Consider the following 13,507-nt stretch of genomic DNA (forward strand, 5'->3'; position numbering starts at 1 on the left):
TTTGTGCGACAGTCAACTGCTTTGTGGGAATTGTAGCCTTGTTTTGCCTCCATTAAACTAATCTAATTAAATTAACATACACAATAGCAGTGATATGTGTGTTAAAAATTCAGGGCTAGAAGCAGGTTGGTGATGACATGAAGTGAGGTGGCCGCCTTATCCATCTGCCTCACGTATGCCGAAAAACTTTGCATTTAAGGGTCTGGAACTGTGGCTAACCCCAAAAGTCTTCACAATTTTACTGTTCAAATGGAGGAGTGCAGTGCTTAATTTGTAAAATAAATAAGTGCAGGGCCCATAGTTTCTCTCAGGAGCCTATCTCCAGTGAAGCTGAAGGTCGGGGTTGCTAAATACTGGGCATACTTAGTCTTAATTCCACCTCATTTTCACCTTTACTCTTTATCTCGTTTTGTGGGGGTTCTTTCATCCCTGCTTTCTCCCTTCATTATTATTTTCATAGCTTTTTTTTTACTTTTCTCTCTCTTTGCTATTTTTCTTCCTTTCTCTGTGTCACCGTTTGATGATTAAAATTAAGTCCTCTCCCAAAAATGAGTTCCAGTGCCCTCAGCCTCACCTGCAGCCACCAGCACGAATTAACCACTGGAGAATGGAAGATTTATAGGATGAGTGACAGCAATTGAGTTCTAGGTATTAGCCTGGAATACACTTTTATCTACAAGGACTGCTCTGTTGAAATAGAAAAATTATATTTTGTTTTCAAATATTATTTTAATTGAAAAGTGTATGTGGGAAACCCTATCTCTATCGAACATAAGGCAAAAGGCAATACATTTGCCCAACTAAAGAAGCTGAGAGTATCGCAAACACATTCCAAGGGCTCCAGTTGCACGTATTTTTGAGCTCCATTTTAGGGTGCGTTGGTTACATGGCCCACTCTCTTAAGACTGCTAGATTCACATTGTAATAGCAACCTACATGCCTCAGTTTATCTGTCATATAGTACGCTTCAGTTTGTTAAGTTGCTTCAAAAAGGCCTATGTGTTTTTGCACGCATTGTGTGCTTTAATGGAAATTCCACACATATTTGAAACATGCGAAGTCCTGTCTGAGAACTCATCAGTCTATACATTCCGGCCCTGATTTATACTTTTTGGTGCAGAACTGCACTAACGCAGTTTTGCACCAAAAAGTTTATCACCGGCTTGCACCATTTTTGTGCACCAGCTGGGCACCATATTTATGGAATGGAGCCGGTGCAATGGGTAGGCTAGCATAAAAAAATGACGTTAGTCGGGTGGGGCTGGCGGTATGGAAGAAGGGGGTTTTGCACAAAAAAATGATGTTAGGCAGGTTAGTGTAAAAAGAATTACTCTAAACTGCCTAGAGTCATTTTCTGACGCAAAACCATCCATACCACATGACTCCTATCTTAGAAAAGACAGGAGTCATTCCCACCACCCCAATGGCCAGCACAGGGAACCAGGATTTGCGTAAAAAAAATGACGTAAATCCGGCGCAAACAGAGTATAAATATGCCACCCTTTTTTTTTAAGGATAGTGAGGTTCAAAAACAAAATGGCATATTTTCAAGAAACTGCCGCATCAGTGTTCATGCGCCAGTTTTCTTGCGTTGCCCCCGCCCCATCTAACGATACCATGGGTGCACCATATTTACAATACGGCACACTACGGCACACTAGCTTCAAAATTTTGGATGCTATTGTGGCTCTTTGCTGCACTAGCATAAAAAATGTTGACGCTAGTGCAGCAATGTGCACAGAGGCCCACTAATTTAAATGAGTGCGTCACTTTAACGCCTGCTCTGAGCAGGCGTTAAAAATGACACAAACAATTGCGCAGGGAAATTTGTAGATTTCACTGTGCCATTTTTGCAGGCCTCCTAACTCCAGAACGCCCCCCCTTGCATAATGTGGCACAAGACGTTGCAAAGTGGCACAATGATTGCATTGCGCAACTTTGTAACTATGGCGTGAGGAAAATTGCCTCCTTGAGCCACATTAGCGTAATATAAAATGACGCTAGTATGGAGCAAGGAGGCCTTGTAAATCTGGCCCAAAGTGCTATGGGGGTGCAGTGCCCTCGTTACGGTGCACTTCCGCCACAACCTGCCCCTGTCTCTGTCCTGTCCTTCCTCCTTCATTGTGGTTCCCTATGTTGGCCGGTGCAGTGTGGGTCAGGTAGGCATGCACTTCTGTTGATTGCTGTTCCTGCACTGGTAGTCACCATGGTATATAACTGATTTGTGTTTGAGGTTTACATGTGCTGGTGAACTTTGTCCAGTGTGTGTATTATGTAAACTTTCACTGCTGAAATTCATTCTTTCTACAGTGCTGTTTGTGAGGGAGGTTTACTCTTGTACCAGGGCAGCCATTCTCGTGTGCTTTTATGTACCATTTTACCGCTTCTTTGAATTCTGTCGACCATCTTTCTGTATAATGGAAGCCTGCACTGTTGTTGCTGCCGGTACTGTACCTGTTATTTGTGTAAGGAAGCTTGCATCATTGCAGCCAGGGCTTTAAGTGGGCCGGTGCCTCCTGGTGTCAGACCCGGTAATAATTAAAAACAGACATCGACTAGTGTCCCTGTCGGGCCATGCCCTTAATTTTAATAGCAAAACACTGATGATCTATTTATGAAAAATTAATGTAAAAAACGCAGTTTAGTTACTCTTTGAATTTCATATGTATTATTTAATCTTGCCTTACCTAAGAGAGTTATCTATCACCAGGATGTTGTGTTTCGCATAATGTAGTTTTTCGTGTTCCAGCCACTCTCCAATAGCAAAGGCCACGCCCATTTTAGAGACCTACTCCCTAACCCCCCCTACCCTCAAACACCCACACGTTTTCAACCCACTTAAGGCCCTAGTTGGAGTCCATCTTTTCTTTATGTGACGTATGTCAGGGAGGCTTTCATTGCTGCAGCTGCTGCCCCCCTCTGCTGCTGGTTCTGTCTACTGAATCTCTGTATAAAGGAAGCTTGCACTTCTGTTGGTGCCATTTGCGGTAACTGATCGTGATATATATCCTAGTTCCATGTTTGTGAGGGAAAACTGCATAGTTTACCTGCTCTGTGAACGTGTGTGGGTTTGAGGATGCTTGCACTGTCTTAGTTGTATCAACCTTTTTACCTCTTGTGTACGAGATGGCTGAGTTCCTGTTCTGTATCTGTTCTTAGTATGAGCGGAGCTGTATTTCTGCAACTATTTTTGTGACCTTTCAGTGTACGTTAGTCGAGCCAGTCCCTTTTCACTATTGAAATGCCGATAACGATTGACTTTGGCTCTGGCTAGCTAGCTGCTTCCCACTCTACAGAGGTTGGGAGGTATTTGCAGACCTGGCGCACTCTCCTGAGCCCGCTGGGACAAGAGGGGATGCCTTACACACATGCCTTCCGGCACCAGGCACATTCCCCAGCCCTCTTTTAAGCAACCAACCACATTCCCAGTGATTGGCAGTAAACAGGAATACGGCTGCAGGGGGTAGGTGGTGTCCAGTGGCATGGGAGTATTTTTGGGTTCCTCAGTCCTCCCACGTGCCTCAGCACACACACCAGGCATGAATGTAAAAGCGCGACTGACTTCCTGTGGGTATGTCAACATTTGTCCAGTTGGTTAAAACACAAACAGTTGAGACAGCAAGACCCCGCCTCCACTGGTATTTAGTCACATGTGTAATTACTGGAACACTCCAGATTGATTTGCGGTCTGTATTTCTAATTAATAGCTATTTGTTTGTTTGGGAGTTTGAGGCAGTGCTCAACCGTTGCCTTAAAGCTGTTTAAGCCTTTTAATCCTGCAGAAATGTCAAACCAAAAGTGCGACGAAGGCAGAGACAGTAAGCTGAAGGAACATCATAACATCAAAGCCTGGATGTGATCTAAGGGTGTGAGTCCTGGCAAACTTTCCACCCCACCGTCTACCCCTGGATCCTGAGTGGCCTCCTTGAAACATATAATGCTAGTGAAGCAAGGGTGGTGGGAGAATGAGACTCCAGTGAGGCACGGGTGCTCAAAAGACGTCCTTGAAATGCCCGAAACGATCGTTTGGACGTGGGGCCGATCACTATCGGCTTCAAAGTAAAGAGGAGGAAAAGTGAATACATTTCTGTTGGATCACTGGATCCCTAGAATGCTGGATTGAGTAATGTGTATGACAACAGGAATCATGGATTGAATGAGATGATGCTGGTGTGTATGACAACAGGAATCTTGGATTGAATGAGATGATGCTGGTGTGTATGACAACAGGACTCATGGACTGAACGATATGATGTTGAAGTACATGACCACAGAAATCCTAAATTGAGCGAAACTGTTGAGATGTTGGAGAAGTGGATTCCTGGAATGAGCAGTCTTGCCCTCAGTGAGCCTGTTGAGGTGTTAGAGATAGACACTTTGGATGGAGTCAATCTCTATTGAAGTAATGTGAAATATAAATATTGGATTAAGTAATATTTTATTAAAGTTTTAGATATCAAAAATATTGATTTGACTGACGCTTAGTTAGAGTGTTGGGAAGCCAGGTGCTTTGGTTTGAGTGAGGCACCACTTATTTATTGGAGAGCAGGAAAGTGGATTAATGAGATTCTATTGAAGTTTTGGATATCAGGAATCTTGGGTTTAGTGAGTCTCTAGGAGAGAGTTAGAGAACAGTACCTTTGGAGTGGGTGGGTCTCTTGACGTTTTGAAGAACAAGACTCTTGGATTATGTGAGATATGTGAGAATCTGGGTGTACTATATGATATGGCTAGGAAGCCCTATCATGCAGTACACTCACAAATACCATCTCGGGTCCAGTCAACTATGTTTACCCTTAACCTTAACCCTGGGTAGCTGTGGCTGTGAGCAGTAAGGCTTAGCAAAGGAACAATGTGTAAAGCATTTAACAGCACCAAACAACAAATTAAGAAAGTCACACGGCATGGTAACAATTTATAAATACAGAGCTTATTTTTATGAATTTTTAGAAACCTTATTCATAAACTCCATCGGAGGGTTCTGGAGATACAGATTTTAGAAGCAATACATAACATTTAAATCAACTGCAAACAAGCATTGGACAACAAAAATGTTCCGAAACTTTTGAAAAGTTTGAAACAGGTAGTTTGACAACTCCAGCATGGGTTAGGCAACCAAGTCCAGCAGGACAGAGGTCTAGGGGCCAAAATGGACACTTTGGGCAGTTACCTGGCCACCAGAGCATTTTTGAAGCAAGATCCAAAGTTTACAGAATAACCGCCATAGACTACAATGGAGTGGTCATGATGGTGAGAGATGCTGAGAGATGCATGCTGTGCGGTCCATAGGGGTGAACTCGGTTGAGTCCTTGGTCTACAGGTGAGTGGGGGCGACTCTGTCCATGGATCCTGGGATCCCACAAAGTCCTCTGTGCAGGGCTCCAGGGGGTGCCGATGTAGACCTTATGCTTCTGCCACAGAGCGGTCATGGTGCAAATCTTTTGTGGAGGCTTTTGTCCCCCTTGGGCGATGAATCCAGTCACAACCAACACCCATGAGTCCAGCAGACAAGGGTGAACCTTTTTGCTTTCTCCGAATTGTCCTTTGGGGTGCCCAGTGTCCAGTAGCAGCAAAACGTCTGTGGTGTGATGCAACTTAGGCTCTTCTAGCTTTAATGTCCCCAGTGCCATTCTGGGCGGCCAGCCAATTGATCTTTGAGGTCTCTGCTTCAGGTTGGAGTTCGGAATCAACTTTTTCCCAAGCCCAACACATAGAACAGGGTCCAAACTCCACTAGCCTAAAGTGCAGCAGGTGCAGTCCCTCGTGCATTGCAGCCTCACTTTATGTACTTTTAAGGGGTTCAAAGTGGTCTTCTTCTTGTCCTCCTTCCAAGTCCAGTGAGTACTGAAGTTTCAGATGCCAGGGTGCCCATTATATCCCAACAAAGTGCCCCGAGGGGACAACGCTGTCATTAACGAATGGGCTAGTTGGTCCCCTCCTCTCTGGTGACACATTTCTGGTGATGTGCGGCATCTGTCTATCCCAGAGTGCAACATTCTTTCACAAACCAACATGGCAGAATTGTTCCTTGATTATAAGGACCTTGGTAGCCTACCCTCAGTGGTGTGGCTACCACGGGGCTACATGCCCTGGAAAACCAGTTTGTGAACTGGTTTTCTATCCTCTGTCACTGCCTCTACTCTCTCTACAGGAAACAAAAGGCATCCTGCCCAAAAGTGTTGTCACAGCGACCCTTCAAAGGTGGCTTCACCTTTGACGCTCACCTTTTGGGCTAACACCCTTGGCAGCCATCCTGTGAGAGGAGGTCACACTTTCCAGTGTGGCAGCTGTCTTTGTTCCTGGTCTGGGAGCCATTCACACATCTTCCCAGGTGGGCAGACAGCTGTGTGTCAGTGCCTTCATGAGGCTCTGGACTAGCTGGGGCATTGAGCAGCAACTTCATAAAAGTTGCTTACCTTTAAAAGTGACATTAATTGCAACTTGGCCGTCAAGTCATATTTAATGCCACGATTAATTTGATACCTTTCATCACCAGCATTGGTAATCCCAATTAAAAGTTAGCCGGGTTGAGTTGCCACTCGGTAACTCTGTATTAGACAATGGGGCTACCAACTTTACCCACAGCAAAACATAATTTGGAAATGCTGCTAAGATATATCATAAAACATATGTCTTGTTTAATAAAATACAGCTCCATGCCAAAAGACTCTATAGGGCTTCCTTAGGGGAGACATATATAATGTTAAGGGATAGGGTGGCTTTGCCATAGGTTTAAATGGCAAAGTCAGACTGGCAGTCCAACCGCTGCCCTTTCAGTCTGCAGTGGCAGTCTGGGGGCCATTTTGTATCTTGTCATACGAAGTGTGGCATAAACAGTGCTGTAGCTCGGAGTGGGCACGCTATCGCACATGCCCTGGGTACCCTGGCTATCATATAGTAGTGACTTACAAGTAAGTCAGGCCTTGCCAATTAGATGTATCCAATTCAACATTCTGTATAGGGTTAAAACACTGGCACTAAGGTATGGTTAGCAGTCCTCAGTGCAATCTCAGAGTCAAAAAGCAGCAGCTAATAGCTCAAATGGGTGCAAAAAGTGTGGGGGACATGCAAAAAGCTTATTTCCTTACAAGATTCTATTGTAGTATTTTTACACCAAGGAGAATATTTATGAAATCATCACACAGCACAGCGCAGAAAGTCACCTTGCTGTACTGCACTGAACGACAGAGAACAGGCAAGAATGTGCTACATTTAAAATAACACAGTGCATTCCTGCCTTTTCCCATAGCTGGTCCACAATGTGCTTCCTAGTACCAATGGAGGCACTCTTTCACCATGGTGCAAGGGTGCCCGGGTTGTAAGCAGGATTGTTTTTCTGCAGGAAGGAGCACCTTCCTGAACAAAAACAATCACCTGAGGCATTTTGCTCTTTCTATGCATGCTGCACAATGCAGCACACATAGAAAGAGGAAAAAGCAAGAAGATATAAATATATTTCTCCTTGTTACTCTTCACATGGGGAGGCGCAGCAGTTTTGGCGCATACCCATGTCTTCCACTTATGGTGAACCTGGGAATGCATCAAAATCCAAGGGTGCTGCGTTTGAAAATCCACGCACCACCTATGGAACGCCTCCCTGGGGCACGGTAAGGCAATGCAGCATTTTGTGCTGCGTTACTCTGGATTTTAGCAAGCCACTCAGGCCCATGAAGGTGGCTTTCTAAATCATATTTAGTAGTTGTGTCATGCTTGCTACCTGTTGCATGGTGAAAAAGCGACACAACTACTACAGAAATTAGGCCCAACGACATTGAACTGAGTGAGGCTTTTTTAGCTTATTGGTGATCTAGGGTACAATTCATCAAGGTTGATTTATGGGCTGAAATTTCCACACACACAGGTCCTCATTTATAAGCCCTTTGCGCCACTGCCGCATCATTTATTCTTGATACAGCGATGGCACTAGCAGTGCACTGCACTTCTCCATATTTACAAACTGAAGCATTGGGCTCAATGTGTCAGTTTGTAAACCCCTGTGTCACATTATACCTGCGCTAGGTATATTGTAAGCAGGGCAGGTGTTCCCACTGGAAAAGTGGCACAGAACTGACACAGTCCAATTTACAACATTTCACTGCATCATTCTGCAACTTTACTGCATAAAAATTTGACCACCTGCTCAGAACAGGCGCAAATTTGAAGCAAGGCTTTTTCCTAGCAATAGGCAACTCCTCACATTGCTGGAGTTGCATCAGTTTAACAATGCTACTCCAGCAATGCTTGAGTTTAGCGCCAACAGATGCGTCAGCATTTCTGACTCATCTGTGAAAACATGTGCCAATGGGCTCTGTATTGTAAAATCAGTGCATCCATGGCGTCATTAGGGGATAGCGCTGTGTCATATTCTTGTAAATGAGGTCCATAGATTTACTCCTCAGCCTAGGTGAACATCTCTAACTATATGCAATCCAGCAACTCTGGACAGATGATTACACCTAATAGCAACAATACAAGTTTCTACTATTAACTTTATGAGCATATTTTAGGCATAAATCTACCACGCTACTTGTAAAAGGAATTGCAATCAATGGGGAAAAGGCATCTGTGTATTTGTTTGGGAAATGCAATCTTATGAAATATCTCTATGTGCTAGATGACTCACTGTTTTTAAAATATATTTTTAAACAGTTTACATCTTTATAACTTTCTAGGTATATGCATATTGTTGAAAATTGCTCTTTTTGCAGGGTTATCCCCAAAATGTTTGCATTCTTCCTCCTAGTATTTCTGATTTGTTTTTGCTAGTTTATTGTCTCTGCGCACTTTACCACTGCTGATCAGTGTTAAAGAGCAAGTGCTCCCTATGTAAATTGTATTGGTGATTGGTTTATCCATGATTGGCATATTTGATTTACTAGTAAGTCCATCGTAAAGTGCAGTAGAGGTGCCCAGGGCCTGTAAATCAAATTCTACTATTGGGCCTGCAGCACTGGTTGTGCCACCCACATGAGTAGCCCTGTGAACATGTATCAGCCCTGCCACTGCAGTTTTGAACTGCGAGTTCGACTTGGCAAGTGTACCCACTTGCCAGGCCTAAAACTTTCGCTTTTTATACACGTAAGGTAACTCTAAGGTAGGCCCTATGTAGCCCCATGGGCAGGGTGCAGTGTATGTTAAAGGTGGGACATGTACTGATGTGTTTTACACGTCCTAACAGTGAAATACATCCCAAATTCGTTTTTCACTGTTGCACGGCCTATCTCTCTCATAGGTTAACATGGAGGCTGCCTTTAAATATCCTTAAAGTGCAGGTTCCCTTTGGAAGCAGGCAGCGATGTGGAGTTTGGGATCTGTGAACTCACAATTTAAAAACACATCTTTTTGTAAAGTTGTTTTTTAAATTGTTTGTTTGAAAATGCCATTTTTAGAAGGTGGGCATTTTCTTGCTTAAACCATTCTGTGCCTTTGCCTGCTTGTGTATTTTACATCTGGGTTAGACTTACAGTTGAGCTGTTGTGAATTCCCTCTAGACAGTGACACAAAAGGAGCTGGGGTGTAGCCTGCATATCCCAATGGGCTTGGCTAGAGTGGAGAGAGGAGTGGTCACTTACACCTAAAAAGGCTGTGCCTGCCCTCACACAATGCAGTCTCCAAGCCCCTGCTGTGTGTCTGGGGACAGGCCTGGGCAAGACAGGATCTTGTGAACAACAAAGACTTTCCTTTGAAGTATGTCTACTTCAAAGGCAGAAGGGGTATAAGTAGTGGACCCAAACCCCCAGACTTGTAGAATCTTTTTGGATCAAGAGGAACCTCTGCCAAGGAGAAGAGCTGAAGAGCAGGGGAAGGAGTACTGCCCCTTTGCTATGTGTGCTTTGTTGGGCTGGCCTGCAGTTGCTGCTTTTGCCTTAAAAGAGAGCAAAGGATGAACTTTGCTGTGTATCCTGCTTGAGAAAGTTCTCCGAGGGCGTGGAGTAGAGCTTGCCTCCTGTTGGAAGGCTCAGGGATATCAAAGACTTCAGTTTCATCAGCCTGCAGTACTGGAAACTATGTGTTCTGTGCTGTTCAAGAAGAAAAATCACTGCAACGCCACCAACGACGCCACTGGCCTGCACCGTGATCTGCTGACGCCGCACGGAGCCGCACCGCCCCACTTCACGCTGCAACCCTGGTCTCACCGCCGCCGCCTTTTGATGCTGCCACCAAGCTGCTGCTTGCACCGTGACCTGTGGGCCCCACACTCCGGCACTGCCTTGCTCACACCACAGCCTGGGCATCCCCAACAATGACGCTCCTGCTGACACCGGCGCCGCTTGCCTGCACTATGGCCTGTAGACACCACCCGTTAGGTACACAAAGCACCGTCCCGCACCGCAGCCCCGGTCCACAGACGCTAGCGCCATTGACTCCAGTGTTGTCACCAGACATCCCTGTCTGCCCCACGACCCATGGATGCCACACGGAGCCCGCTCCGCACCGCCGACTTGGGCCTACCGATGACAGCGCTTCAGCAATGACGACACCGCTACCAGCACCGTGACCTTGTGACATCACACCGCCCCGCTTCACACCGCAGACCTGGTCTCACCAACGCTGCTGGACGCCGCCACGGAGCCGTTGCCTGCACCGTGACCTGTGGACATCGCACGTCGAACATCTCGCTTCGCTCCGCAGCCCTGATGCCATCCATGCCAGCCCTCCTGACTTCATCAGCTCAAAGTTCGATCTGCAATGCGTGCGACTTCAAGGGCCCAACCACCCCCACACCTACCTCCGGAACTGACACCGCAACGCCAGCGACACCGCTCCCCGGACCTCATTGCAAGGATCATGACACCCTGCATTTCCAAGGTACTGTTTGCGGGTCTTCCCAACACTGTAGCTGGCCCACGACGCTGCGGCCCGGTCTGAGCTGTTGAATTTGTTGTTCACGACGCTCTGATAGCCCAAGATGGAGCTATCAACTTCAAGGAACTGTATCTTTAAGTTAATTCTTGCAAAATGTATATCTTTATTATTGTATGTTGGACTTTTCTCATTTTGGTCTTGTTTTACACAGATAAATATTGGTTATTTTTCTAAAACTGGTATGGTGTCCTTTTATAATGTTTTCACTATATTCCTGTGTGTTATGTGCAAAAGCTTTACACATTGCTTCTGAGATAAGCCTGACTGCTCGTGCCAGGCTACCAAGTGGGTGAGCAGGGGTTATCTGAGTTGGGTATCCCCGTTATCCTGACTAGAGCGAGGGTCCCTACTTGGACAGGGTGAAAACCGACTGCCAACTAGAGACCCCATTTCTAACACATATGTTCTGTTAACATTTCTAGAATGTGGTTTGTATGATGGGTACAAGGTATAGATATATAACCATTGTATTATTTATTTTATTTGTTCTATTTTTCAACATAGTTTTACATTTGTGCAAGGCATTCTATAGGGGTGTATGTAATGTGTAGAGTTATATGGCCTTTTTTATATTTATGATTTTAGTGCTTCGTTCTGGTAGTTTTATTCCCTGCCTCCATTAGTTTCTAAGTCATAACCTTGCAGCACTACTGAGTGGCCGTTTGTGGTGTATGACTTTTCCTAAGGCTTGACTGGATAGATTCGAGCTTGTTTGGTCTGTAAAACTACTGAACTGCATAGCACCTACCCTTTTTAGGCACATTTTTATATGTATGCCCCTCTCCATACCCCACCTTCATTATACCTTTCCTCCTTCCTCTATGAAGTAGATAATCCCCATTTTCTTGCCTCTCCCACATTTTCTCCTGAAAAGTAGGACTACATTAGTGCTGTTCTATTCACACTCTGTGGAGAACTTTGTGCATAAGAGATGGGTTAGTCTGGGGCATACATTTATGCTCTAACCTATGAGAATTGCAAATATGCTTAGAGGAATACTACTAAACATTCTTGTAAATGCCCTTTTGAATTTGGCCCTGGGAGTTGTAGCTCAAATGAGATTCCATTGAAATGTTGGGAAACAGGAAATTTGGATTGAGTGACAGTCAAATTATCTTTTTGGAAGTGGGCATGATGACTCGAGTGATACTGTACTGAAGTGATTGCACAGGGTTGTGCAAGGTACATCCCGATGGGCCCCTCGCACAACGCATCCCGGCCCACTTTTGGTTTTAGAGCAGATATGTTGAATAGAATCATACCACCCTAAGGGGTTACATGTTAGGAATCCTAAATTGTGGGAGACCCCATTGAAATGTTTAGGAAAAGTTTGTTAAATAGAGTTAGATCCTCTGGTAGTTTTGGAACATGGGATATAGCATTAGGAGAGGGTCCTTTAGCATTTTGGAGAGCATGAATGTGCAAATGAATGAGAATCCAATGACGTTCTTGAGGCAGAAACTATGGATTGAGTGTAACTCAATTAAATTGCTTTAAATTACTATTGTTGGATGGAGTGAGACTGCATTAAAATTTTGGAATACAGGGTTTGGGAGTGATGGATACTTCATTCAAATGTACAAAACTAAGATTGCTGGATTCAGTGAGACTTTTTGGGACTGAGACCAGATATGGTGAAGCGAGTGTGTCTCTAACAAAATTGTTAGAACAGGAATGTTGTATTGAGCGAATTTCCTTTGAAGTATTGAGACCAGAAATATTGGAATCGCTCAATTAAAGTTTTTGAGGACAGGAATGTTCGGCAGAGGAAGGCTCCATAGAAGTGTTTAAGACTAGGAATTGTGGCTAGAGAGAAATTCGATAAGGGTTTAAAACAAGGAAAGTTGTGTAGAACAAAATTAAGTTGAAGACTTTTTGACTGGGAAACTAGTAATCTTGGAATGAATACGGCTTCATAGTAGCGTTGTAGGCCAGCAGTCTTGAGTGAGACTCAATTTAAGTGCTGAGGACGATGGGCCACATTACATTCTGTGCTCCGGGGGCGCATTGGGCGTGTCCCCCATGTTCTGTGCCCTGCGGCATTGTGGGATTACGGAAGGGGCCGCTGATATTTAGTGGCCCCTTCTGTACAGATAGCACTGAGGCACATATCGCACCAGTGCTATGTTAAAGGGATGTTCCCTCATTAGCATGGGGGCCGTGGTCCTCATGCTGAGGGAAAGACTTTGCCGCTGCACCACAGAATACTATAGATGTGGGAGCTGAGGCAAAGAAAGAATCAGGGGTGCACTAATTGTGTGGCACTGCAGGTGGTGCACAGTCAGTGCACCCCTGAGGGACCCCTCTGAAAGAGGGGTAGGGGGATCTCAGGGACCCTCCAGACAGCCAGCTGCTGACAAGTGCAGTCACTCACTACACCCCCCACCCCCCTACCCCCGCAGGGGATCTTTGAAGTGAAGGGTGGGTGCTACCTGCACTCTGAAGGATGAGGTAGCTGCTTTAAACAGCCACTCCGCCTTTCACTAATGCACTGCCCTTCGGGCAGCGACGACTTCACAGCTGCCCTGAGGGAAGGGCATTATTTGTGATAGGGTGCACGGTCCATGTTCGCGTCTGGTGTACCTTCATAAAGGTGCGTTGCGGTGCTAACAGGGACAAGGCGCCCTAAGTGTAATACAGA

At 45.2% G+C, this 13,507-nt stretch overlaps 1 protein-coding gene across 1 annotated transcript in view; it reads left to right on the plus strand.

Moving 5' to 3' along the window:
- MYOC (myocilin) overlaps window positions 1-13,507 on the plus strand; it is a 76,911-nt gene that overhangs the window by 35,707 nt on the left and 27,697 nt on the right. The window lies entirely within an intron of this gene.

The sequence above is a fragment of the Pleurodeles waltl genome, chromosome 4_2, assembly GCF_031143425.1.
Source record: "Pleurodeles waltl isolate 20211129_DDA chromosome 4_2, aPleWal1.hap1.20221129, whole genome shotgun sequence".
Taxonomy (NCBI): Eukaryota; Metazoa; Chordata; class Amphibia; order Caudata; family Salamandridae; genus Pleurodeles; species Pleurodeles waltl.